The sequence below is a fragment of the Cervus canadensis genome, chromosome 30, assembly GCF_019320065.1.
Source record: "Cervus canadensis isolate Bull #8, Minnesota chromosome 30, ASM1932006v1, whole genome shotgun sequence".
In the NCBI taxonomy this organism is placed as follows: domain Eukaryota; kingdom Metazoa; phylum Chordata; class Mammalia; order Artiodactyla; family Cervidae; genus Cervus; species Cervus canadensis.
In genome coordinates, this window is record NC_057415.1 from 14,688,440 (window position 1) to 14,716,169 (window position 27,730).

Genomic DNA, 27,730 nt, shown 5'->3' on the forward strand with positions numbered 1-27,730 from the left:
ATGAACTTGGCATTCTCACTTATTCTTTTGTGGGGGGAGACTTTTTTGAGGGCAACTTGGCAATATTTACCAAAGTTTGAAAAGCATATTCTCTTTAACTCAGCACTTGCACCACTGGGAATTTCACTAAAGCATAGGTGTGTAAATGGGCAAGAATGTTCACTTCAGCACTGTTGGTAAAAACAAAACTCTAATTATCATACTAAGTGTCAAGAAAATCAGACTAAGACAAATGTCATATGGTACCACTTATATGTTGAATCTAAAAATAACATAAATGAAATTATTTACAAAACAAACAGACTCACAGACATAGAAAACAATTTATAGTTACCAAAGTGAAATGGTGGGGAGGAGGGATAAATTAGGAATTTGGGAATAAAATGTTTAATTATTGTATATAAAATAGATAAACAACAAGAACCTACTGTATAGCACAGGGAACTATACTCAATATCTTGTAGTAACTTATATGGGAAAATAACCTGAAAAAAAATGTGTAACCTGAATCACTTTGCTGTACACCTAAAACCCAGGCCAGAATACTAGAGTGAGTAGCCGTTCCCTTCTTCAGGTGATCTTCCCAACCCAGGGATCGAACCCAGGTCTCCCACATTGCAGGCAGATTCTTTACCAGCTGAGCCACCAGGAAAGCCCCCTAGAACTAACACAGCTTTGTAAATCAAACATGTGTCCATCGTTCCAAGTCTCTTCAGCCGTGTCCGACTCTGTGTGACTTACCAGGTTCCTGTCCATGGGATTCTCTAAGCAAGAATACTGGAGTGGGTTGCCATGCCCTTTTCCAGATGACCTTCCCGACCCAGGGATTGAACCCGCGTCTCTTACGTCTCCTGCATTGGCAGGCAGGTTCTTTACCACTAGTGCCACCTGGGAAGCCCAAATCAAATATACTTCAATAAAAAAACTAAATAATTTTTTAAAAACTCTAGATATCACCTGTGTCCATTAGCAGGGCCAGGATAGATGCACTCTGCCGCACCATTCAGTGAATATTTTTATAAAGAATGAGATGGAACTTCATGTGGGACAAGCTCCAACATGCAGGTATCAAGTTAAGAAACAAGATGCAGTGTCCATCTCGCATTTGCCTTATATACCTGGAAATATTTTCTGAAAGGATTCATAATAAACATTGAACAGTGATGCTGTTAATCTGTGTTGCCTTTTTTTCCCTAGCAAATACATAGATCCAGTTGAACTTTTTGAAATACTGAACATAATTCATGTATTCCCATGAATTTAGAGAATGTGAAGGGATCATGGAAACCTGGGTTAGGAACCACTATTGTAATATGAAGAGCACTGGATGGGGAGTTAGGACATGAATGACAACGCTATCTACTGGCTGCCAACAGTTTGCTTGCTGTGGGACTTTAGCAAGTTCCTTACCCTTTTTGAGCCAAGTTTTCTTCTGTGTAAAATGAAATGATTGCTGGTGGCAAAAGACCCTTCTAGCTATCAAATTCTGTTTTTGAACATTACACTCTGTAAACTTTCAATGCCACCAAAGCAATTGTGACGACCACCTCAGACACCTAACGTAAACATTGTTCTTCAAATTGCATTCTCATGGTCCAAAACAAAATTATCCCCAGGTCCTGATGATGTGATATTGAGAGCCGGTGGTTCTTCACCCCTCAGGGTGGTGAGTGCAGACCCACTTTTTCTAACCTTTTCTGAGCCTTTCCTGTGCTTCCTGTCTCCCAGGAGATTCTCTTGCATTTTCGTCTTCTTCCTTATTGCTCCTGCCTCACATTGTGTTAGGAAAGTGTTCTATGGTACTCATGTAAAAGATATTATGGGAAACAAGTTATCATCTCTGGAAGAGTAGTTAGTACTAATAACTCTTTGAAACAGTTTTCTCTGCATATCTGTATCTTAGTCAACTTTCAGGTTTCCCCCGATTGAGGAGAGGGGGGGAGTGTAGATAATTCAAATGTCATCTATATTTGTCTTTAGACGTGTTTTTTCTTCTTAGCTTTGAATTCTGGTTATGTCTGAGGTTCCAGGAACTGACTTGAAACAAAATCACGACTCTTTGCAGTGAGGATACATATGACTCATGAGTGAAGTGGGACATTTTCCAGATGCTCCATTTTTTAGACCTTGTTCAAGTCTTTCCTCTAATAACTTCATGCTTTGATTAACCCACTTTTTCTCAGATTTTGGCAAAACTGACCTTTCCTGTATTTCCTCATATCAGAAGATAGCTACCATTCTATTTCCAATGGATGCACAGTTGATAAATAACATGAAACATCACTTCAGTCAGTGGTTAGGTGAGAGTCATTATCAAAACAATTAAGTATTAATGGAATGTGGTACTCAGTGTCAATAGACAGGAAGTCAAAATTTCATAATCTTCCCTGACTTTTGTGGAGTTGTTATATCTGTGGCACCTTCCATCTTTTACTGGGGAAGACAAAGAACAGAGTTCAGATTTGCTCAGATTACAAAAGAATTGATTGCCTCCTCCTCTGTGCCCCATGCCCCTCAATACATTCTTTCATTGTAGCAATTTTAATAATCTAACCTAGTGTTAGGCAATATACTATAGCACTGTGTGCTGTGCTTAGTCACTCGGTTGTGTCTGACTCTTTGCGACCCCATGGACTACCAGGCTCCTACCAGGCTCCTCTGTCCATGGGGATTCTCCAGGCAAGAATACTGGAGTGGGTTGCCATGTTCTCCTCCAGGGGATTTTCCCAACCCAGGGATCGAACCCAGGTCTCCTGCATTGCAGGAAGATTCTTTACCGTCTGAGCCACTAGAGAAGCCCTACTATAATGTAGTCAATGTTTGTCTTTAAAAATGAGATGTAACTGACATGCAACATTATATTAGTTTCAGGTGTACAACATAATGAACCTATATGTGTATTTAGTAAATTGTGAAATGATCAATGTAGTAAGTCTAATTAACATCTATCATCATACATAGTCATGCATTTTTTTCCTGTGTGGAGAACTTTTAAGATTTACTTTCACAGCAACCTTCAAGTAGACAATACAGTATTATTAACTTTAGTCACCATGGTCTATATTTCATTCCCAGGACTTATGTATTTTATAACTGGAAGTTTGTACCTTTTGATCCCCTTCACCCGTTTTTGCCTACCCACTACCCCCTGCCTCTGGCAGTGACCAATTTGTTCTCTGTATCTGTGAGTTTGGGGGTTTTTTAGAGACTATATATAAGTGAGATCATAAAATATTTATCTTTGTCTGACCTAATTTCACTTAGCATGATGGCCTGAAGGTCCATTCATGTTGTTGTAAATGACAGGATTTCTGTCTTTTTAAGGCTGACTAATATTCCATTGTGTGTATATATATGTGTGTGTGTATGTATGTACAAAGAACAGATATACATATATATGTACATATATATATACGCCACATTTTCTTCATCCATCACTTAAGTTATTTCTGTGTCTTGGCTATTATAAATAATGCTGTAAGTAAACATGGGAATACAGATATCTTTTTGAGTTAGTGTTTTCATTTCCTTAGGATAAATACCTAGAAGTGGAATTGCTAGAATTTTTGAGGAACCTGCATGTTTTTCATAGTGGATGCACCAATTTACATAATTTATGTACATTACAGATTTACATTCCCTCTAACAGTACACACTGTTTTCTTTTTTTTTTTCCGCTACATTCTCACCAACACTTGTTATTTCTTGTCTTCTTTATAACAGCTATACTGACAGGTGTGAGGTGATACCTTGTGGTTTTGATTTGCATTTCCCTGATGATTAGTGATGTTGAGCACCTTTTCATATACCTGTTGGCCATCTGTATGTCTTACTTGGAAAACTGTCTAATCAGATACTCTACCCATTTTCAATCAGATTTTTTAAATCCTCTGGGTTTTATTTGTTTTTTGCTTTTTTTTTTTTTTTTTTGCTATTGGGTTGTATGAGCATGTCATGTATTTTAGATATTAACCCCTTATAAGAAATATGATTTGTAAATGTGTTTTCTTACTCAGTAGGTTTCCTTTCATTTTGTGAATGATTCCTCTGTTGTGCAGAAGCTTTTAGTTTGATGCAGTTCCACGTTTATTTTTCCTTTTGTTGTGTTTGCTCTTGGTGTCAAATCCAGAAAATCATCACTGAGACTGATGTCAAAGAGCTTACTGCCTGTGTTTTCTTCTAGGAGTTTTATGCTTTCAGATCTTACATTCAAGTCTTTAATCCATTTTGAGTTAACTTTTGTGTACAATGTAAGATAGTGGCCCAATTTTATTCTTTTGGATGTAGCCATTCGGTTTCCTTAACAACATTTATTGAAAAGACCATCATTTCCCCACTGTATATTCTTGGTTCCTTTGTTGTGAATTAATTGGCCATATATGCCAGGCTTTCTATTCTGTTTCCCTTGATGTATGTGTTTGTTTTTATGTCGGTACCATACCATACTGTTCTGATTACTATAGCTTTGTGGCAAAGGTTGAAATTAGGACGCATGATACCTCCAGCTTTGTTCTTCCTCTCAAAATTGCTTTGGCTATTCAGTGTCTTTTGTGTTTTCATACAAATTTTAAGATTGTTTGTTATATTTTTGTGGAAAATGCTATTGGAACTTTGGTGGGGATTACATTGAATATGTAGATCACTTTGGGTAATGTGAATCTTTTAACGGTATTAATTCTCCCAATCCATGAGCATGAAATATCTTTCCATTTATTCGTGTCTTTTTCAATATCAGTGTCTTATAGTTTTCTATGTAGAGATCTTTCATTTCCGTGGTTAAATTTATTCCTATATGTTTTTTATGCAGTCATAAATTCTGCATTTCTTAATTTTTCTTCCTGATAAGTCATTATCAGTATATAGAAATGCAGTGCTTTTTTGTATATTGATTTTGTATCCTGAAAACTTACTGATTCATTTATTAGTTCTAACTCTTATTTGTCAGAGTCTTTAGGGCTTTTGGGGGGCTTCCCTGGTGGCTCAGATGGTAAAGCATCTGCCTACAATGCAGAAGACCCTGGTTTGATCCCTGGGTCGGGAGGATCCCCTGGAGAAGGAAATGGCAACTCATTCCAGTATTCTTGCCTGGAAAATCCTGTGGACCGAGGAGCCTGGTAGGCTACAGTCCAAGGGGTCGCAAAGAGTTGGACACTACTGAGCAATTTCACTTTCACTTTAGGGTTTTTTTAACATATAATATCATGTCATCTGCAAATAGTGACAGTTTTACTCCTTCCTTTCTGATTAGATCACTTTTCATTCTTTTTCTTGCCTAATTGCTTCAGCTAGGAACTCCAATTCTGTGTTACTAAACGTGGTAATAATGGGTATCCTTGTCTTTTTCCTGATCTTAGAGGAAAAGTTTTCAGTAAAGTATGATGTTAGCTCTGGGCTTGTCATATACGAGCTTCATTATGTTGAGGGAATAGTGAATGTTTCAAATGCCAAGACCAGGCCCTGAATTTATTCATCCTTAGTCCCCATCCATTTGGCCCAGTGTTCTACCTATGGTTGATGTTCACCTGATGTTCAATGTGGGGTTTGTCTCCTGAATGTGGGATTAAACTTGAGTTCTTAGGACTCTCCACTGCTGCTCAGTGTCCTGCATACCTTTTGCCATCCACAAGAGGAAAAAAAAAAGAAAAACTCGATTCTTCAGTTACTTTTACTTACAGTGCATACATTTCTGAAACTTTAACATGCATTTGAATCAACTGAGGATCTTGTTAAAATGCAAATTCTGATTTGGCAGTTCTGAAATGGGGCCAAGAGTCTTAATTTCTAATAAGTTAGCTCCCGGGAGATGCCCATGGCCCTGGTCCTAGACCACACTTTGAGTATCAAGAACTCAGAGTTGACTTATGTGTGCTATTAACTGAGTGTTTATGAAGGAGAGACACATTTTAGTTTTCCAGGGAATATGTTGCTTAATATTTCTCACACACATATATATAGAAAGAGGTGAAGAAGAATTAATAGGGTTCAGTATGAATGATGTTCAGAAGGTGAGAAAGGAAAATAATGGAGCGGGCTGGATCTTGCTTTGTGTGCTGTGTGGATCAGCAAACAGATCCAGAGCATGGGCAGAGTGAGTAGGGTCCACTACTAAGATATGGGTTACTGTGAGGGTGAAACCCAGCATCTGCTTATTGTCTCCCCTAATAGCACACCTCCACTTAGGACTAGAAATGTAGGAATATATTGTATCAAAAGGAAATGACAAGGAATGGCATTTTAGACAGGCAGGTAGCAATATCCCAGTAGGGAATTTACCAAGATATCAGCAGTATGATTTAGATGACTTATCTTCTACAAAGGTATGTTTATATATCTCTTTTACCACAATTTTGGTACATTTTCTGGCCCTTAGTTTCCTAGAGTTTTCTTAGATAGGAATATGTTTTGTGTGTATGGCATTTAAAGAAGAAAATTGGAAGCTCATTTTCTATATTTCTTTGCCTTTCAGTTTCCTTGAAGTAGCTCTATTTGCTGTTTCTGTTTTAAAGGTTGCAACAAGGCAGCAGCAGCCGCCTCCCCCCCAGCCCACTCCCCTCCATACAAGGGGAAATAGAAGCACATGAATGTGCAGTGGTACACAGCAGATATCCTCTTCACTCTCTCTTTATGTCAACTGAAAGTTGGAGATACATGGAAATCCACGCTAGATGCATGTTTAAAAATGTCATTAAACACTTCTGATTGCCATTTGACCCATTTGGCTACACACCATAGCTACTCAACTTAACCTTCTCTTTGTCCAAAATGCTGAACCTTCAGTTGAACTACCAGCACATCTAGCTGAATTAATGTCTCCAAAAGTAAAGGAAGTGAGACCAAATGATTGGAGGAAAGCATGGCCAAGACATTCACGTATCAGAAATGTACGTGGCGTTGGAAATCCTGATAGCTTCCCTGCGCAGCGTTTGCGATGCTCATTTTAGAGACAGGACTGGGACCCAGAGAGGCGGGGCGCTTGGCCTGAAGCCACACTCAAGCCAGGATTTGAACTCAAGTACGTCTGGCCTCAAAGCCTGTGCCAGACCCACTAGGTCTCTGACAGTGTACTGTGAATCCTCTAGGGCAGGGGCCCCAGACCCCGGACCATGGAGTGGTACCCGTCCAGGGCCTGTTAGGAACTGGGCTGCACCACAGGGGGTGAGCAGCCCATGAGCGAGTGAGCGTCACCTGCCACTCCACATCGCTCACATTACTGCCTGAACCAACCCTACCCCCCAGTCTGTGAAAAACTGTCTTCCACGAAACCGGTCCTTGGTGCCAAAAATGTTGGGGACCACTGCTCTAGGGCATTCGGTTCCATTGGAAGCTTTTTTTTAATCACAGTGAATCATTATTCAGAGACTTCTCTCTCTGACACTCAGGTAGAGACTGTGTCTTAGCATCACCCACCCTCTTGTTTCCTTCAGGCTTTTTAAAAGTCTACAGTAATGTAGAACGTGATAATCTCATTCCACATTAAAATATCCTTTTTATCATGAGCAACAGCAAAAATCAGGAAGATCTTCTCATTACACACTTCCTGGTAAATGTATACCTTTAAGAATTTCATTTTGTGTGAAAAAGTCAGAATCTGATTAACACAGCAGTTTACCAATGTTACATTTGGAGACCACACAAAAAATATTTCATTTTATTCTGATTGGTACTGTTGGACTGAGTTTTAGTTTCTTTTCTCAGCTACCTGAAATCCATATATTTGGGTTATACCATCACCATTTGTTAGAGATAGGTGTCTTCATAGAATTTCTAGTAGTTTGGGAGAAGCTGAATGTTCTAGAATCATAGCACGTATTTCTGCTGCACTATTAGCGTTCTAGCTAAGGGGAGTTTATTGTTCCAGTTTTTGTCATTATAATACAGTCCTGTTTAATGTTGCATGATCCGTGGGTTGCCATAAACTTGGTACAAATTGGAGTGCTGATATAACATGAAATGAAGAGCCTTGTCTGAATGTTGCTTTTGTTTTGCATTTAACAAATTAGTATGTTGACATTTGTCACTGATGGATTTCATTATTTGCTGAAAGGGTTTTAGGGGGTTTGACAGCATGAATGGTTTGTCCTACAGACTTTTGAGAATTGATAAAAGCATCTTTGTTCTTTGTACAAAAGCACAACAGATATCTTATTGATGGACACACAAAAAGGGATGGCTTGTGTAGCTGCAACATAAAATAAACCAAGAAAATAATTTTTGAGTTGCTACTTATGCTTTTATGTGACTTCTTCCTCTCTTTCTTTTTTTCCTGATCAAAGAATGTGTTTCATTCATCTCAATAACATGCTCAAGAGCAATCAGTGATCTTTTAAGAAACTTAAAATATTGGTTCCTTTATACTCCATTTGCATATTGTTTAAGAAAGGTAGTTTAAAACATTATAAAAGCAGTTATTGTGTAAGGATTGCATTAAATAACTCTTCTGAATCCCCAGATAACAAAGGGGTAACATGGAGGAGTCAGAAATGACGAGTTGCATATAGAAAAGGAAAAAAGATAAAATTTGATTTAAAATTCTAGTTTAATTAAAACAGTAAAAATACATGTTGTTTTGTCAGTTCTTTTCTGTAGTATTTAGGAGAACAGCCTTGTCATCCAAACATACTATCCCTGTACATACCATTGAGCCTGTTGGAAAGCTGTTCACCTCACACTTTTGCCTCAATGCTATTAAAACCTATTGTAAAATATACCCCCCCACACACACACTCTCTCTCTCTCTCTCTCTTTGAGTAAAAGCCATGATAGAAAGCTACTAACAATGAATGAAATTTATCAATGATCAGATAATAACACCCATCACTAACAACTGCCAACACTCAGACTAAAGCAGTCAGTGTGTGGAACCATCCATCACCCCTGTCATATCAGCCGGCAGTAGAGAGCACAGCCTTGTATGTGGGGGCAGGGGGCTACAAAGGCCGTCAGTGAGCAAAAGATAAACCAGGGTGGTAGGATCCAAATACAACCCGAAGTTTCTAGGTGAAAGCACAGGAACTAAGAGAGGAAGAGAAGTGCATGACTCAATAAAGTAGTAAGGAATCTCATTTTCTGCATGTCCCCGCGCCCATAGTTAGAATGTGATCTCCATGAGATCCCATCCTGTCCCTTCTGTTCGTGGATGTACCCCAAGCATCCAGCACAGGGCCTGGCAGCTAGTAGGCTCTCAGTAAATATTTGCTGAATGAATGACTGGTTCAGCATCACTGTCTGCCTTCTGACTGTCTTCTCTGTCCCGTTTGTCCCATCTAGTCTTGGACCAAGAGCTTCTGTTCTTGGAATGAAATTACTTTGTGAATCAGGAGCCAAAGCTGGTCCCACTGCGCCTGTGGTATTAGAAGAGCCGGGCTTGAGTTCCTGCTCTGTCACATACAGGCTGCTGTTTGAGGGCAGTCTTTTCCACATTCTGAGCTTCCATTGCCTCACCCGAAGGGGAAAAAATCCACAAGCATCACAAAGCTGTCAAGATTCAATTAAAAAGAGAAAGAAAAGGTGGAAGTGAAAGGTTTTTAAAAACTGTAAGTGTATTATTATTCACTGTATTAATTGAGGGATTTTTCTTCTAAGAGGTCACCGATGGAAGAGTTAATTTACAAAGGACAATAATAATAAATAATATAATCAATGATATATGCATAACAAATAATAAGCAACTTAATGCTATTTTAATACTTTGGCCACCTGATGCGAAGAGCTAACTCATTTGAAAAGACCCTGATGCTGGGAAAGATTGAGGGCAGGAAGAGAAGGGGACGACAGAGGATGAGATAGTTGGATGGCATCACCGACTCAATGGATGTGGGTTTGGGTGGACTCTGGGAGTTGGTGATGGACAGGGAAGCCTGGCAGTGCTGCGGTTCATGGGGTTGTGAAGAGTCAGACACGACTGAGCGACTAGATTGAACTGAACTGAGGATCAGGGTTTACTGGTCTCCCAAGGCACAGGGCAGACGGAAGCCCGCAGCCGCGGGTGCAGCACGTGGACAGCCCTGCTCTCTGACTTCCGCGCGCTGCAGCTCAGCTGTCCCCCAGTGGTCACCTCGGGGCCCTTCCTGTGAGGGGGAAGCTGAAGAACCGAGAGACCCAGGGGTTGGTCCCAGGCCCTGTGCAGCGGGGCTCTCCACAGTCACAGGGTGCGGGGTCCCCTGCAAAGTGAGCTCAACTCCGCACATCATGTTGTTTTCTGGAAAGAAAAGCCTAAGAGGGAGGGGTCTGCCTGGGTGTGTGACCCTTACACATACCCACATCCCTTCCAGAGGCCCTAGGGGCTCTGTGGGTCAGGACGAGTCTCCCTCAGCCGCCCGTGAGCTCATACCGAAGCCGCCCCTCTGTAAACCAAAGACAAGGCAGTTTCTCCCCTGAGCAGATGGGACGGCACGGACTGCTGGCTTTGTGATGGCAGCGTGGTGTGGAGATCCAGGAGTGGAGGCTCAGGCTGCAGTCTGCCCCGAGCCTCAGTTTCCCTGTCTGCTGTCGGAAAGTAGAGGTTGTGTCAAATGACCACTGAGTGCCTAAGACTCTTTGAACCCCAGGCTTCTTCCTTTCCAACTTATGGAAATTATTTTCCCCACTTTTCCTGAGAGGGGAAGTGTAAGACCCCGGGCTGTCTGTGACAACTGCCAAAGCGGCTGTTTTTTTAATGGAAAGTCAGCTTCCTTCTGAGGTTGCTTAACATAGCAGAAGGTTCTGGAGAACAGAGAAGCCCAATGTTTTCGTTTAGCTTCTTGACGTCATTTGCCTGTGGGTGGGTTCCTGTCCGCCGCCTCTCCAACCACACCAAATTTTATTGCACAGATTTAAAAAACACACCTCGGCGTGGCAGGCCACCTAAAGAAGCAACGGGGTCCAGAAGCCCCGCCGCTAAGCTGCGGCTGAGAGAGGTAGTTTCGGGCCAGCCTCGGACTATGCCAGGATCCCATCTTGAGGAGAAAATTAGCCGTCCTCCCCCTCCCGGCCTCCAGCCAATAAAAGCGGCATGTTCACTTTACACTATCTCATGGGGGATTTGAAGAATCAATTCTAAACACAGACTTGAAAGCACTTAGCCAGAGCATGTTGCAGGGGAAGGGAGACACTTCCATTTGTGGCGTGTTTATTGTCTGCCGGGTACTAGGGTGGGCACTTGACTTTCATTCTTTAACTGAGCTGTATAACGATCAGACACAAAACTGTCAAACAGTTGGTTTTCAGGTCACTAAGAACCCAAAGCTTATCAAGAAGATGGTGGACAAGCAGAGGGAGAGAAGGGGAAACCAGACCTACTGTAGGCCCCTGGGGAGCTGAATGTCTCTAACATTCTTAACACCATCCGCGCACAGTTTAAAAATCCACCTATGTCCATTTGCAGTGCACAAATAGGAGGCATTAGAAAGATATCTATTCACACAAATATTTTGCCCTCTTGGTGTTTGCAAATGTCAGAGAGTTCAGCTGAGTGATTGCAAATCTAGCTGCTGATACATAACAGAGATGTTCATCTTACTCCAATATTTTCCTTTCTGAGTTAAAAATTATTTTGCAACCCTCCTAGTATGTGTTTAGATGACTGGTCTTCTAATGTGTGCTAGGTGGGGAATTCAGGAGACCTGAACTTGGTCGCCAAAATAAGCAACATTGCCCATGACATTATGGAATAAAAACACGCTCTCGTCTTGGTCAGGCCTGCTCTGAGGCTTCCATCGCTTGGTACTGTGAGCAGTGTTCACGGTGAGGTGCATATGTGGAAACCATGCCACACGAAAACTGTGACTCAGGTCTGTTCTCAGAAGCACTGAGGTAATGGCTATTAATATTTTATTTCATACATTATAGTGTTTGCAGGAGCAAACACTGTAGTTAAGGTTACATGCATTGACGCTCCAGCATAGACTGGTTTTTCTTTAGGCCAGGCTTTCATTTCACAGATGGGTTCAACCCAAGGGTGAATTTTCAGAGCCTTAAAAAAAGGAAAAGAAAGAAAGAAAAATTGAACACAACTAGGTAAATCATTATAGTTACACAACTGTAAGAAATATGTCCCTGGTTAGACTTAGAAAATAGTGGGAAATGAATTCTTTCTTTTTGTTGTTATTCTCCTCTCAAGTGAAAGAGGTGGACAACAAACTGACATGGTACCCTGTGTGGTTGAAACTTTCCTTAAAGGTCGTCCTTTGTAAGCAGAAGAAAAGGCCAAACGTTGCCTGAGAAGACATTCAGGAAGTAGCCGCCGGTTCGTGGTGTCATACCATCTCAGAAGCCTGTTGTGAACGTGGCTGTCGAGGGTGGCACACTCCTGCGCTCCGTCGCCATGAGCTTCTAACCCTGAGTGACTCACCAGTTTCAGGCAAAGATCTCCTTTGGTTCTGCTCTGACTGGGATTTTGTGAAACAGTTTTGAATAAACTGTCTGGCAGATTCAGGTCTGATATGACTCAGCTGTGGCACACAGGCAGCCCCCCACCGTGTGGCTCTCTGGGTCTCTGTTCTCCCCTGTGTCGGATGGGGAGGCGCCTCTTGCATTGAGCGTGCAGACGTTCCTGAGCGTGGCTCACACCTTCTCCACCTTCTTCGCTGTGTGCTCGTCTCACCCCCGGTGAGCCTGATTCTGCCTCGGCCTTTGAGTCTGTGTGTGCCTGCCCCAGGAGCGCTCTTCTTCCCACCCCACCCCTAATTCCTTCTGGACTAATTCCTTCCCCTTGCTTGTACTCCCTATATGCCCACCTTTTCTCCTCATCTCCAGCCCTCTGTCAAAATGAACTCACTCTGTCTCCTGGAGCCTTCCAGGCAGTTGGAACTGAGCACGGTACACATGGTCACCTTAGGGCTGGCGGCTCTGGAGCGGTGTTCTTTCTCCAGTGGGCCCAGATTAAGGGCAATACTTAATCCTCTGGGGCTGACTGAGGCACCTGTGGAAGGCTGGCCGAATGAAATCACACTGTCTAATCGGAACTCCAGCTTCGCGGCAGTGATGTCCCAGCCTGTTCGCCCTGGGGTGCAGATGCAGAAGGGGGTCTTGAGTGGCCCTGTAGGACGCGGCACATCAGCTGCAGGTCCACGCAGATCCACTCAGCCTCCCTCAAGTCTTGCAGGCCACCGCTGCTCCAGTTTCCTCTTCTTCTGTGGACTTGAAGATGTACTCTACCCTAAGGCACCTGGCTTCACACTGAGCAGGCAAAGGAATGAGGTGGCAGTGATCTGGGGCAGTGACCAGGGGCCAGCTGTTTCTGAGGACAGCACAGTGTCATTGCCTGGGACCTGTCATCTATACTTTTCCACAGTGTGATGCAGTAATGTCTCTAATTCTTTTGTTTGAAAAGTATGGGAATTTCCTTAGGTCTTACCATTTCTGCAGGAAAGGGTCTTGAGTGATGGAAGGGCAGTCTATAGGATGAGCCATGTGAAACTGCCCATTTGGGGAGACTGAAATGTCAAGTATCAGCAATTTCACACAGTTCATCCTAGAAGCTGAAAAGATGAAGGAGGGTCAAGGCCTTGTCCTGATGTTACATTTGCCTAGAATATTATATTACAGAAGAACATCAGTCTTCTATATCAAAGAATATTATTGTAGATACTATTGTTGCTGCTACTACTTGAAGTCACTTTAGCAACAATTGTTAGAGACAGAGGGAACACTGAGTCATCCTCTGGGAGCCATGAGCCTTGGCCCTGGCCCCTGGTCTCCTGCCTTTGAACTAGTTATTTTAAAATTGCTCTCTTGCCACTCCCATGGTTGTCTCATTTGAGCCAATGTGGTTAGTTTCAGAGATAAGGGATGTTGGGTGATCAGTGGCCTCCGATGATATAGCTGCTGCAGTTTCTTTTTCACAATGTCATGGCAATGAAAGAGCCATTTGCTAATATAAGGGGCGGGATCCATTGCTGAGTGGTGTTCACGTCCACGCTGTCACTGCCTCACCCTGATTTCTCAGAGCAGCCACTGGCTCGGTGTCGTAGCTGAATGATGTCATTTCAGTATAACGTAATTTTCCAGCTGGCCAGGATGGAAAAGGAGTTTATTATTGTGTCGTGTTTTCCACCATGTCTGAAAGAAAATGAAGCAGACGTGGATATATGACAGTATCAGTTCTGTTTTCACAGGTGTGTCTGAAGGATACAATGTACCTTTTACTTGCAATAGAAATGTGACTCTATGGCGAAAGCAAATTAAAAAAAAAATACCCTTTTCCTCAAAAGATTTAAAATATATGTATAATTAGTTTTGGGAACTGGCCTGGAATACATTCATCTGGAAAGATGAGGGGCAGGAGGCCTAGTCTCCATCTCATTTCTGCCCCTACTGACAAGACTCTGGCTTAATCTTTGCCTTGATTCTCCAAGGAGAAAATGGAGACTTCCCAAGATATTTGTTTGTGTGTGTGTGTTTTTAGCTTTTCACTGAAGTACAATACATGCAGAAAAGTATACATCTTAAGTGTACCACTCATTGAAAGTTCACAAACTGAACACACCTCCGTAACAGGCACTCTGATCAAGAAACAGAATTTGACCAGTGCCCCAGAAGACCTCTGTGTCTTCTTCCCCCTTCCAGTCACCTCCCACCTGACACACACCAGGACCAGTGTCCTGACTTCTAATAGCATAGATTTTTGCCAGTGAGACCCAGTCAGACTTCTGACTCAAAGGGCTGTAAAATGATAAATTTGTGCTCTTTTAAGCCCCTAAGTTTGTGGTTATTTGTTACAGCAGCCATAGAAAGCTGATACAGTGACGGTAGATGGGAGAGTCCCGAGTCAAAGCCAGGGCTCTGTCTCCAGACCCTAAGTTCTTAAAAACCACCACCAGGTATAGTATCGCCTTTAGCTTTAGTAGAGTTTTGGCCCTCTGTGGAGGATCAGAAGGTAAATAAAAGTCAAATTTTTGCCAGCATCAAGTGAAGTTGGGAAATAGGTGGAATGTGTCTTTGAAGTATGCAACTTGCCCACTCCACTATCCACATGTTCAGAATGCCTCCTGTCTAGAAAAAATGTGATATGGTATGTTACTAACACTTCAGTGTGGATTAATTTATTATATTACCCTTTCCCAAAGTATTTGCTAGAGAAGGAAATGACAACCCACTCCAGTATTCTTGCCTGAAAAATTCCATGGACAGAGGAGCCTGGCGAGCTACAGTCCATGGGGTCACCAAAGAATCAGACACGACTTAGGGACTAAACAACAACAAAAGTATTTGCGTTCTAAAAGACCCAAGGAATGACTCTGTAATACTGATGAGAAAGAGGGCTCCACTGGGGTCCTGCAGCTGACCCTGTGGGTTGGTGAACCCAACACCCCATATGCAATCCCCTTCCTGCTGTCTACCTCTACCAGAGAATCAGAAAAAAACAAAAATCTGCTTACCCATGCTGCCCTGTAACTTGGGTTACTGATGAGTGGAAATATGCTGTGGGCTTTCTAGGAAAGATTCTGATGAAAGGAATAGATGTCGCTGGCACAGGTGCCCTCCTCTGCACCTCCCCGTCCCCTTTTCCCTCTTGTGAACATGCAAGTGATGCCTGCAGCTGTGGTGGCCACCTTGTGACCATGAGGGGGCAAGCATGAAGATAAAAGTGAACATGGTAAGGGTGGCAGAGTGTGGCTGCTGTTTTTCAGTTGCTCAGTTACGTCCGATTCTTTGTGACCCCATGAATTGGCAGCACGCCAGTCTTCCCTGTCCTTCACTATCTCCCTGAGTTTGCTCAAACTCATGTCCATTGAGTCTGTGATGCCATTCAACCATCTCATCTTCTGCTGCCCCCCTTCTCCTTTGCCTTCAGTCTTTCCCAGCATCAGGGTCTTTTCCAGTGAGTCAGCTTTCTGTACCAGGTGGCAAAGTATTGGAGCTTCAGCTCAAGCAGCCGTCCTTTCAATGAATATTCAGGGTTGATTTCCTTTAGGAGTAATTGGTTTGATCTCCTTGCTGTCCAAGGGACTCTCAAGAGCCTTCTCTAGCACCAGAGTTTGAAAGCATCAATTCTTTGGTGCTCAGCCTTCTTTATAGTCCAATTCTCACATCCATATGTGACCACTGGGGAAAAACATAACTTTGACTATACAGACCTTTGTCAGCAAAGTGATGTCTCTGCTTTTTAATAAGATGTCTAGGTTCGTCATAGCTTTTCTTCCAAGGAGCAAGCGTCTTTGAACTTCATGGCCAGAGTCACCATCTACAGTGATTTTGGAGCCCAAGAAAATAAAATCTGTCATCGTTGCCATTTTTTCCCCCTTCTATTTACCATGAAGTAATGGAGAAGGAAATGGTAGCCCACTCCAGTGTTCTTGCCTGGAGAATCCCATGGACGGAAGAGCCTGGTAGGCTACAGTCCACAGGGTTGCAAAGAGTCGGACATGACTGAGCGACTTCACTTTCACTAATGGGATCAGATGCCATGATCTTAGTTTTTTGAATGTTGAGCTTTAAGCCAGATTTTTCACTCTCCTCATCAAGAGTCTCTCTCTGACCACATTACTGAGTCATGGAACCAACCCAGCAACCATCCTCCTCAAGGGTTCTTGTTACAGGGAAGGAGAAAACCTCTCCTTGTGTGTGCCAGCACTAGTTGTCTTTTCTGTTACTTGCAATTGAATGCATCCCAAAGGGGGACATGGGCACTAAGAATTGTTTCAATGGTGAAGAATTCCTATGATCCCCCTCCCCCCATAAACATACTATCAGTAAAGTGAGCACCTCTAGGGGAACCATCCCAGGAAAATGGGACTTAACTCTAGATAGCCAGGAAACCTGATACGTTTGGAGAAGAAATGCAGTGCTCGTAATTTTAAGTGAAAATGTTAGCAAAACCTTTTACTTGTTTATTTTTGTTTCTGGTAAGGTTTATTACCTTTTTAAGGGAAATGCTGTTAAGTTCAGTACCTCTGAGCATGACCATCTGTTTCATACTTTCTAGGACCACCCTGGAAAATATGAGGCATATTGTCCCTTTATCTCCACGCGTATGCTGCATTGATCTATTTGTGGAGTCACAAAGTGAGATTCGGAAATATGGCTATTGTTCTTAAAAGCTCAGTTATTTATGAACCCCCAGGAATCAGATGATCCCCTATCCTTAATGGCACTTATTGCTGTGGATGAGTACTTTCAAAAATTCAGGGAGACATTTACTTTGTAAGCAACCACTAAGAAGATCTCTGGCTGGATAAAGATAACTGAGCAGGCTAATCCTTTTAACAAAGGTGGTGATATATATTATGGCAGCTGAATGCTCCTTTACAGCCCTGGGAGAACAATCAGTGAATTCATTCATTTAATTCATGAATTTTCCTTCTATTTACACTTTAAACAAACATGCCAGTTGTTTGCTTAGCTAACAAGCTCTGCCTTCATTATAAGCCATTAGTGGCTAGCAATAATTGAAACTGTGTTTGGGTTTAAAAAGTACAATAAACCCAATTAATCCCGCTCTTAGTAATATGGAATTTGTAGTGACTGACTTGAACTAGGCTGAAGTTTGTGTCTTTGCTCTCTTCACAAAGCCAGGGTTGCTGAACTGTTTTATAGACATAAGCAAGTTTGATAGTAGATTTTTTTCGTAAGAAAAACTAAACAAGAGGTTAAATCCGCATGTCCATAAGGAGTCAGGCAGTAAATGCATGGGCAGAGCATCCTTTAAGAAATACTTGATCTTCTCTACCTGCTTTTGATGGAAACATGGATAGAAGGAATATTTCACTTTTCTCTTAATCCTGTTATAAGAAAGAGGTGGAGGGAAGCACATATATTCACATATGATTATAAATGACGAGTGGAGTCAGCCAGTGGTGAGGAGACAGGGCAGTGGTGGGGAGCTGGCGAGCCCACGTCCCCTTGGAAAGGGTCAGCTGCTGTTCAGCTGCAGTTACTACATAGGAACGTGAGTCTAGTGTAGTCATATCTTTCAAATTTTAAACAAAATTAGAAAATTTGGATTTCTAGTGAAATCTTCCCATTTATAAATTTTGGCAATTGATTTTTTTTTTTTAAGTTAAAAAGCAGCTACCACAGTGTAGATTAGTGGCTCTCAAAGTGTGGTCCCTGGATCAGCAACATCAGTATCACTGGAAACTTCATAGAAAATGCAGATCTCAGGCCCCACCCAGGCCTGTGAATCAGATTCTTTGAAGGTGTGGGTCCACGATGTTTTAACAAGCCCTTCAGATGGACTGCCAGGTTCAGCAATATTGCATGCGACACACATTAAAAAGTTATTAGTAATTTATATGAAATTCAGATTTAACTGTGTGTCTGGTATTTATCTAGCAACTATATCTTTAGGTGATTCTGAAACACATCTCACGTGGATCAAGTGAAACATGCAAAAGAGAGCCAAGCTGCCTATATCTGAATCAGCTTTGATACATACTAACTATGGGATCTTGGCAGAGCAGTCGTGTAACTGCTCTATGACTCAGTTTACTTGCATGTAAAATGGGGATAATAATATCTCCCTCACAGGGTTATTGTTAGAATTGAATGAGTGAGTGAATGGAAAGTCCTTAGAACGGTGCCTGAGAAAGGGTAAGCAACATCTAAGAGTTTACCATCATCAGTGCTTTATTTTTCCTTTCCTTTTTCTCCACCACCATCATTCCAACTGTCAGGGAATACTTGAATACAGCTTCCTTCAGTTCTCTTATACTAGAACAAACTTTGATTTCATGATAGAACTGATTCTACACCCTAGGCCCTAAGGTAGCCCTGGTGCTTGTTCTTACACAAAGTAACCTCTTGCTTTGAAAGCTAGCTGAAAAATGGTGTGGCTGTCTGTGTACCAGTGACTGCTTCCAGGGCTCACCTCTCAGCCTGCATGCCGTGCTGTACTGAGGCCTGTGTCTGTAACCATCAGCCTTTTTACTTCACCAGCCCCCAGGACGCCACTGAATCACCTTTCTGACCACATCTTGAAGTTTCAGATCCCCAGATCGCCTGCCTGGGCCGTGGATACTTGTTCGCAGTTGTGAAAGCAAACTGGTGGCCCCCTCCCGATTAAATTTCTGAGTACTCTTTGGGAAATCCCCACCATTTCTTTCTCTAGACTTGATTTGCAAACCCAGAGTGCTTGCACTGTATTTCAAAGGAAACTCATAACCACGCTGCTCTTACTGAGGGTGGTGCAAGCTGCCTAAATGTGCCCCTTCATGAAGCAGCTTTCCATGCTTCCACAGGGTCACAAATGACAGACTTGTCCACGCAGAGAAAACCAACTGGATGAGCTATTCAGGTTCTCAGCTGCGCCATGTTATTGCTGTTCTGGGAATGAAGCACAATGCATTATTTTATTAAATAAAGATTTTCCCTATATCACAGTAGAGGCTAATTTTATTAGCTCTCTTTATGGGAACGAACGTCATCACCCTGGCTGGGGAGGCTGGGAGTAAGGGGTAAGGGAGCGGAGAGAATCACATTTGGTCATCCACGTGCTCCAGTGGAGGCTGCCAACATGTTTTAATTGGTAATTACTTACCAGAAGAGTTCTCCAGATCCTGCAGAAAACACACAGCTCTCAGTTCATAACTCACTTAGAGATGATTCAGAAGACATCTTCAACTACAATAAATATTGTTGATATAGTTTGGGTATGGCTATGCCCCTGGTGTCCAAAACACCAGAGTGCTCAATAACTTCAAGAAGAAGTGAATCCTTTGTTCTCCTCTATGAGAATCCGGAGCCTCCTTAGGTTGAACATGTACCTTAAGATTCAGAAACAGAGGAATTGTAAAATTCTGTCATATACTGGTTTTTGTCTCTTGATTCTTTAGCTTTCTAACATGAAATAGTCACTTGCAGCTTTATTTAGCTTTTTAGGTGAGCATGACCACAAGATGCCAACCCCACCACCTTCTCAAGACAGAGTAGCCCAAGTTAGGTGCAGTCAACTCCTAACATCAAACACTAATGCTGCCTCCACTTAGCGTGCAGGGCTGAGGTCCAAAACACCAGCACTAGGGACGATGTCCACCCACAGAAGTGAAGTGTCCACCACTCTGCTATGGCTCTGCGGTCTTTGGCCAGAGGCGATCTTTGTTTTCAAGAGTCAGAGGTGGTCTCCATGTTTTGTCATTATCATGCTATTATTTTCCCTTAGCAGTTGGCCAAGGCCAACCCTGTCCCCAGAAGCACCCCTTCCCCCCTCCTTGTGCCTCAGTAAGAGCCCCCTCTCCTTCCAGCTCTTATCAGCTTTCAGGCCTTACCCTGTCTTCCATGAGCAGCCATGTGAAACATGGTGGGATCCAGGAGTTAACGCCTCCACGTACAATGAAACCCTGCACTTCTCCTGAAATAACCGCTGTAAAACAGAGATGATAAACTTGTAGCTCCTGTCCATAGGTTGGTTTGCTCTGGCACAGCATTATTTTTAAAATTTTGTCTACTTCTTCCTGTTGTTTTCTACTTTCCTCCTGTAGTTACCTGTTTCCCTATATTATTATCACTCCCCTAATCTCGTTATCTGGTTCCAAATAGGAGAAGGAGTACGTCAAGGCTGTATATTGTCACCCTGCTCATTTAACTTATATGCAGAGTACATCATGAGAAACGCTGGGCTGGAGGAAGCACAAGCTGGAATCAAGACTGCTGGGAGAAATATCAATAACCTCAGATATGCAGATGACACCACCCTTATGGCAGAAAGTGAAGAAGAACTAAGAGCCTCTTGATGAAAGTGAATGCGGACAGTGAAAAAGTTGGCTTAAAGCTCAAATTCAGAAAACTAAGATCGTGGCATCCGGTCCCATCACTTCATGGCAAATAAATAGGGAAACAGCGGAAACAGTGGCTGAGTATTTTTTTGGGGCTCCAAAATCACTGCAGATGGTGACTGCAGCCATGAAATTAAAAGACGCTTACTCTTTGGAAGGAAAGTTATGACCAACCTAAGTAAGTAAGTAAGTAACTGTTAGTTGCCCAGTCATGCCCGACTCTTTGCAACCCCATGGACTGCAGCCCATCAGGCTCTTCTGTCCATGAGATTTCTCAGCCAAGAATCCTGGAGTGGGTTGCCATTTCCTTCTCCAGAGGATCTTCCCGACTCAGGGATCGAACCCAGGTTTCCTGCACTGCAGGCAGATTCTTTACTGACTGAACTACAAGGGAAGCCCCTAGACAGCGTATTAAAAAGCAGAGACATTACTTTATCAGCAAAGGTCCGTCTAGTCAAGGCTATCGTTTTTCCAGTAGTCATGTGAGAGTTGGACTATAAAGAAAACTGAGCGAAGAAGAATTGATGCTTTTGAACTGTGGTGTTGGAGAAGACTCTTGAGAGTCCCTTGGACTGCAAGGAGATCCAACCAGTCCATCCTAAAGGAAATCAGTCCTGGGTGTTCATTGGAAGGACTGATGTTGAAGCTGAAACTCCAATATTTTGGCCACCTGATGCGAAGAACTGATTCATTTGAAAAGACCCTGATGTTGGGAAAGATTGAGGGCAGGAGGAGAAGGGGATGACAGAAGTTGAGATGGTTAGATGGCATCACCGACTCAATGGACATGAGTTTGGGTAAACTCCAGGAGTTGGTGACGGACAAGGAGGCCTGGCGTCCTGCAGTTCATGAGGTTGCAAAGAGTTGGACGTGAATGAGTGACTGAACTGAACTGAACTGAACTGAATCTCGTTATCTACTTCCTTCATCTTGTTCTCCACTTCCCATCTTGTTGTCTACTCCCTACCTTTTGTTATCTGCTTTCCTCATTTTATCTGTTTCCCACCTCTCATTATCTACTTCCCCATCTCCTTATCCACTTCCCTCTATTGTTGTCTGCTTCCTTACTTTTGTTATCAGCTTCCCCCATCTCATCTACTTCCCCATCTCTCTCTCTACTCTCTCATCTCCTTGTCTACTTCCTCCATGTCACTGTCTACTTTCCCACCGTTATCCCACTCCCTCCATTGTGTTATCCACCTCCCTCTTTTTGTCATCTTCTTGGCTCCTGCAGTCCTTCGAGTTTGTGACCTGCTTTAAACCATCTCTTCTTGAAAAAAAGAAAAATCAGAAGATTTTCTTGGCAGTGAAACTATTCTGTACGATACCATAATGGTGGATACACGTCATGATAGGTTTGTTCAAAATTCACAGAATGCACCACACCAAGAGTGGACCCTGATGTAAACTACGGATACTGGGTGGTGATGCATCAAGAGAGCTGTCATTTCTAATAACAAAAGCACCTTCTGATGGGGGATGTTGATAGTGGGGGAGGCTGTGTGTGAATGTGGAGGCAGAGGCATATGGGAAATTTTTGTACTTTCTGCTCAGTTTCTCTGTGAACCTAAAACTTCTCTAAAAATAAATAAATAAATAACATCTATTTAGGAAAAAGAAGTCAGGCCTAAACAAAAGTGGGTGGGAGGCAGAGGCTGGGGAGGAGCAGTAGGCAGAATGGCATGTTGTCCTGCCTGGGATCCTAAAATCATACCCTAAGGACTGACCCATGCACCCTCGCACTTGCTTGTCTAAGCATCTCCTTGCAGTGGCCCACCAGGACCTGGCATAGGACAAGGTTAGGGAGAAGGATGTTGCACTCGGGAATTTAGCCCTTGGGGGGTGGGGGGAGGGTGTGGAGGGGGCAAGCATCAGCTGTGTTACTGATGCTCCCCTCTCTTTTCCCCTATCCTTTGCTTCCCTACCTTCCTTCTCACCAGGAAGAGGCTGAAACTCTGCTGATCACAAGGTCTGGTAACCTCCGGTCAGTTCTAACTGTGATATGAATTTAAGGAACAGAGAGAGGTGCAGGGCATGGCTGGTGGCTCCTCTTGGGTGAACACGGAAAATGGAGTTCCAGGGAGAACAGTGATCATTGCACCACTAGGCTTGAGATGGCAGAGAGGAAGTGGGATCCTGAAGTCACAGGTCTAAACCCAGTGACCCTGGGCAGGGTAAGTCAGAGTCGGGCTTCGGGGTCAAGAATGTGTGAGTAGGAATACCAGCTCCATGACTTACCAGGCGTGTGACCTTGAGCTAGTCACTTTACCTCTCTGTGCCTCACTTTCATCATTTTTAAAAATGGGGATGATGATAAAATCTGTCTCTTGAGGTCATAAGGTAGATTAAATGAGATGATGTATATAAAATACAGTGCCTAGCACACTGCACATACTCAAGCACTTGAGTCTTTAGAAGAAGGATGTTTCTGGTAGAAGTCTCTGGCCCTGGGGATTCCACTCAGTCACTCTCTGCTACAGTCATGTTAGCAGTTTGAGCCAAAATTCATTTAGATAAGTGACTAGATGTTTTTGCCTCTTTGCTATTTAGCATTTTTAAAGGAAAACGCATACTAATTTAGCCTTTTCTCTCAAACCTATATCCTTGTATTGGTCAGATGCTGTTTTCTTACAGTTTTTAGATCTGGTTTCCACTTCCGGCTACTGAAAGGGCCACATCCCCATGTCTCATAAGGTTCCAGTCTTAGACTATACTATGTGGCCACAGTGGAATGCCTGATGGAGCAGAAGGAAGCAGTCCCAGAGCCAGAGGGAAGCAAGGGCCCTCCAAATCCATCTGGGCCATCTCTTTCCTTTGGGGCAACAGATATGTCCCCTACCTTAGACTGCATCTGGGAGTGGGACTGAGGGATTTCACTGTAGAGATGAAGGGGCCGGAACTGAGCATTTGGTTTGTAAATGTACCAGGTGAGATGCTGGCACATAACCACATCACACCTGACAGAGGAAGAGGAAGCACGTTCTGAGTTTGTTGTTCAGTCCCTAAGTTGTGTCTGATTCTTTGCGACCCATGGACTGGGGTATGTCAGACTCCTATATCCTCCACTACTTCACAGAGTTTGTTCAAATTCATGTCCATTGAGTCGGTAATGCTACCTGCTGATCTCACCCTCTGCCGCCCCCTTCTCCTTTGCCTTCAGTCTTTCCCGGCATCTTTTCCAGTGAGTCAGCTCTCTGCATGGGTGGCCAAAGTATTAGACCTTCAGCTTTCAGCAGCAGTCCTTCTAGTGAATATTCAAGGTTGATTTCCTTTAGGATTGAATGGTTTGATCTCCTAGCTGTCCAAGGGACTCTCAAGATCTTCTCCAGCGCCAAGGAATTCAGTTCAGTTCAGTAGCTCAGTCATGTCTGACTCATTGTGACCCCCGTGGACTGCAGCATGCCAGGCTTCCCTGTCTGTCACCAACTCCCGGAGCTTGCTCAGACTCACTTCCATCGAGTCAGTGATGCCATTCAAGCGTATTATCCTCTGTTGTCCCCTTCTCCTCTTGCCTTCAATCTTTCCCAGCATCAGGGTCTTTTCTAATGGGTCACTTCTTTGCATCAGATGGCCAAAGTATTGGAGTTTCAGCTTCAACATCAGTCCTTCCAATGAACACCCAGGACTGATCTTTAGGATGGACTGGTTGGATCTCCTTGCAGTCCAAGGGACTCTCAAGAGTCTTCTCCAACACCACAGTTCAAAGAACCATCAATTCTTAAGTGCTCAGCTTTCTTTATAGTTCAAGTCTCACATCCACACATGACTACTGGAAAAACCATAACTTTGACTAGATGGACCTTTGTTGGCAAAATAATGTCTCTGCTTTTTAATATGCTCTCTAGGTTGTTCATAGGTTTTCTTCCAAGGAGCAAGCATCTTTTAACTTCATGGCTACAGTCACCATCTGCAGTGATTTTGGGGCCCCAAAAAATAAAGTCTCTCACTGTTTCCACTGTTTCCCCATCTATTTGCCATGAAGTGATGGGTCTGGATGCCATGATCTTAGTTTTTTGAATGCTGTTTTAAGCCAACATTTTTATTCTCCTCTTTCACTTTCATCAAGGGGCTCTTTAGTTCATCTTCGCTCTCTGCCATAAGGGTGGTGTCATGTGTGTATCTGAGGCTATTGATATTTCTCCTGGCAATCTTGATTCCAGCTTGTGCTTCATCCAGCCTGGCATTTCACATGATATACTCTGCATATAAATTAAATAAGCAGGGTGACAATATATAGCCTTGACATACTCCTTTCCCAATTTGGAACCAGTCCATTGTTTCATGTCTGGTTCTAACTGTTGCTTCTTGACCTGCATACAGATTTCTCAGGAGGCAAGTAAGGTGGTCTGGTGTTTCCACCTTTTGAAGAATTTTCCACAGCTTGTTGTGATCCACACAGTCAAAGGCTTTGGCATAGTCAATGAAGAAGTAGGTGAAAAAAAAAAAGAAAAAAAAAAAAGAAGTAGGTGTTTTTCTTGAACTCTCTAGCTTTTTTGATGATCCAAGGGATGTTCGCAACTTGCTCTCTGGTTCCTCTGCCCTTTCTAACTCCAGCTTGAACATCTGGAAGTTCACGGTTCATGTACTGTTGAAGCCTGGCTTGGAGAATTTTGAGCATTACTTTGCTAGCATGTGAGATGAGTGCAATTGTGCAGTAGTTTGAACATTCTTTGGCATTGCCTTTCTTTGGGATTGGAATGAAAACTGACCTTTTCCAGTCCTGTGGCCACTGCTGATTTTCCAAATTTGCTGGCATGTTGAGTGCAGCACTTTCACAGCATCATCTTTTAGGATTTGAAATAGCTCAACTGGAATTTCATCACCTCCACTAGTTTTGTCCGTAGTGATGCTTCCTAAGGCCCACTTGACTTCACATTCCAGGATGTGTGGCTCTAGGTGAGTGATCACACCATCGTGTTACCTGGGTCATGAAGATCTTTTTTGTACAGTTCTGTGTATTCTTGCCACCTCTTCTTAATATCTTCTGCTTCTGTTAGGTCCATACCATTCTGTCCTTTATTGTGCCCATCTTTGCATGAAATGTTACCAAGGGATGGGTAACTCCTATTTGTCCTCCCTTTCACATTGCCCCAGGCTACTTACCCTGAGTCTGTATGCATGCTTAACGGTATCCAACTCTTTGTGACCCCATGGACTGTAGTCCACCAGGCTCCTCTGTCCATCAAGTTTCCCAAGCAAGAATACTCCAGGGGAATCTTCTGAACCCAGGGATAGAACCCACGTCTCCCGTGTCTCCTGCACTGGCAGTCAGATTCTTTACCACTGAGCCACCTGGGAAGCATTCCGAATCTTTAACCTTTCAGTTATCCAGATTATATTTGCAACTTATTAAGTCATGCAAGCAAAAGTTGCTTTCACATCATCATGAGGTCCTTTTAGAACTATCCAGGTTAACTCTGGAAGTACTCAGAGTTCCCCTCTTTTCTTGATTTTTCTTTCCTCTCTGGAATGGAATGTTGGGCTCCACATGTTGTTGAGACTGTGAAAAACTTTGAACCCGTAAATTCAAGCTTGGTGAGTATGTGTCTGTTTCCTGGACACACTTCCCAAGGACCTGTATAAAAAGTGAATCTGCTCCCCCTAAGGGGTGTTGGATCTGCTCCAGGATAATGGTGGGGTGCCCTAGGGTTCTTCTTGTCCCTAAGCAAAAGCAATTTCCTGTCCTCTGGGTCGGGCTGCCGCCTGCTCTGACCGGCTGGGGCCGCGGTGCTGGGCTGGGGCCCCCAGTGCTATACCTCTCCCTGCGCCGCAGGGTGGGCCACGCTGGTCACGTCTCCCTGAACAAAGCAGAAATAAATCACACACCAGCCCCTGCTTAAGATCTGATGAAATTCTCCATTTCCTCTCCAAATTGAATTCCTCCCGAAGGATTGGAGCGGCTCCTGAGAGTAATGAAGGCACTCCTTCCTCCTCTGCTAGACGCATGTTTTAAATTAACGGACACAGCCTTCTAATCTGGGTGGGGAGGGAGCTTTTAGGAACAGTCTTGAGAAACTGTTTTCAGACCAGAAATGATATTTTTAAACTTGAGGGGGGAGGCAGCAGACAGACAATACCACGTGGCCTTTGTCGGGAGGCAGCCCCGCTGGTGGTCTCCCGGGAAGGAAGGCGCACACGTGTCTTGCTGGGGCCCTGCCCGCCCCCTGCCCTGCCCCGCCCCCTGCCCTGACCCGCCCCCTGCTCTGCCCCGCTGGCCCCAAGATCACTTGCAGTGAGAATTTATGGCGGAGAATACAAATAAGAGGGATTGTGCTTTTTGAGAGTTGAAAATATTACTTTCCCACCCATTTCTTATTTGGGAAAAATGATCAACTCTGTGATTTTGAAAAAAAAAAATTTTTAATAAACTTTTTAGGATGAAGATGTCATTGAAGTGATTATCTTCCACCCTCTGTAATGATGATGAATCAACAATTTGGCATTTGTAGAGGCAGTTGACACAGGCCCTTTCAAGGGAAAAAAGAAAAAAAGAAAACCCGTTTTCAAATGGAGCCTGTCAGAGTGAAGACTGATGCCCGGCTGACTGACTAGGACCATGAATACGATTCTGACAACTTGGAAAAATGTGAAGAGCCCAGGGGTGAAACTTATAAATCAAGTGAAAGGTTTGAGTAGAAAATTTTAAACATTCATTCTGTTTTGAAGAAGGGTGTGAAAGAAATTATCTGTTGGTAGAGGAATATTTAATATTACTCCTTGAAGTGAGTTTGAGCCATTATACAGTTCTTCATTCATTGTTGAAAAAAAGCAGTTTAAAAATTCTAGTTACCATGAAAAATCCTGACATTTAAGTTCAAAGGGAGAGGAGTAAATTCTCCTTAACTTGAAAAAAAATTCTATTCGTCCTTTTATGTCCAGGATTTTGTTAACAACCCTTGAGAAAGATTATCAAAACCTTACTCTGTGTTTTTAATTTAGTTTAAGAAAGAAGCCATCTTTATAGGGAGGTATGATCCATAGGTAAAACCCAACCTTAGACAGAAAACTCTGCTGCAGGAGAATCTGGGGTCTGGTTCTCA

General features: G+C 43.1%; 1 protein-coding gene across 17 annotated transcripts in view; it reads left to right on the forward strand.

Moving 5' to 3' along the window:
• LOC122431703 (aminopeptidase O (putative)) overlaps positions 1 to 27,730 on the forward strand; it is a 392,534-nt gene that overhangs the window by 206,428 nt on the left and 158,376 nt on the right. The gene's annotated exons all lie outside the window — the stretch shown is intronic.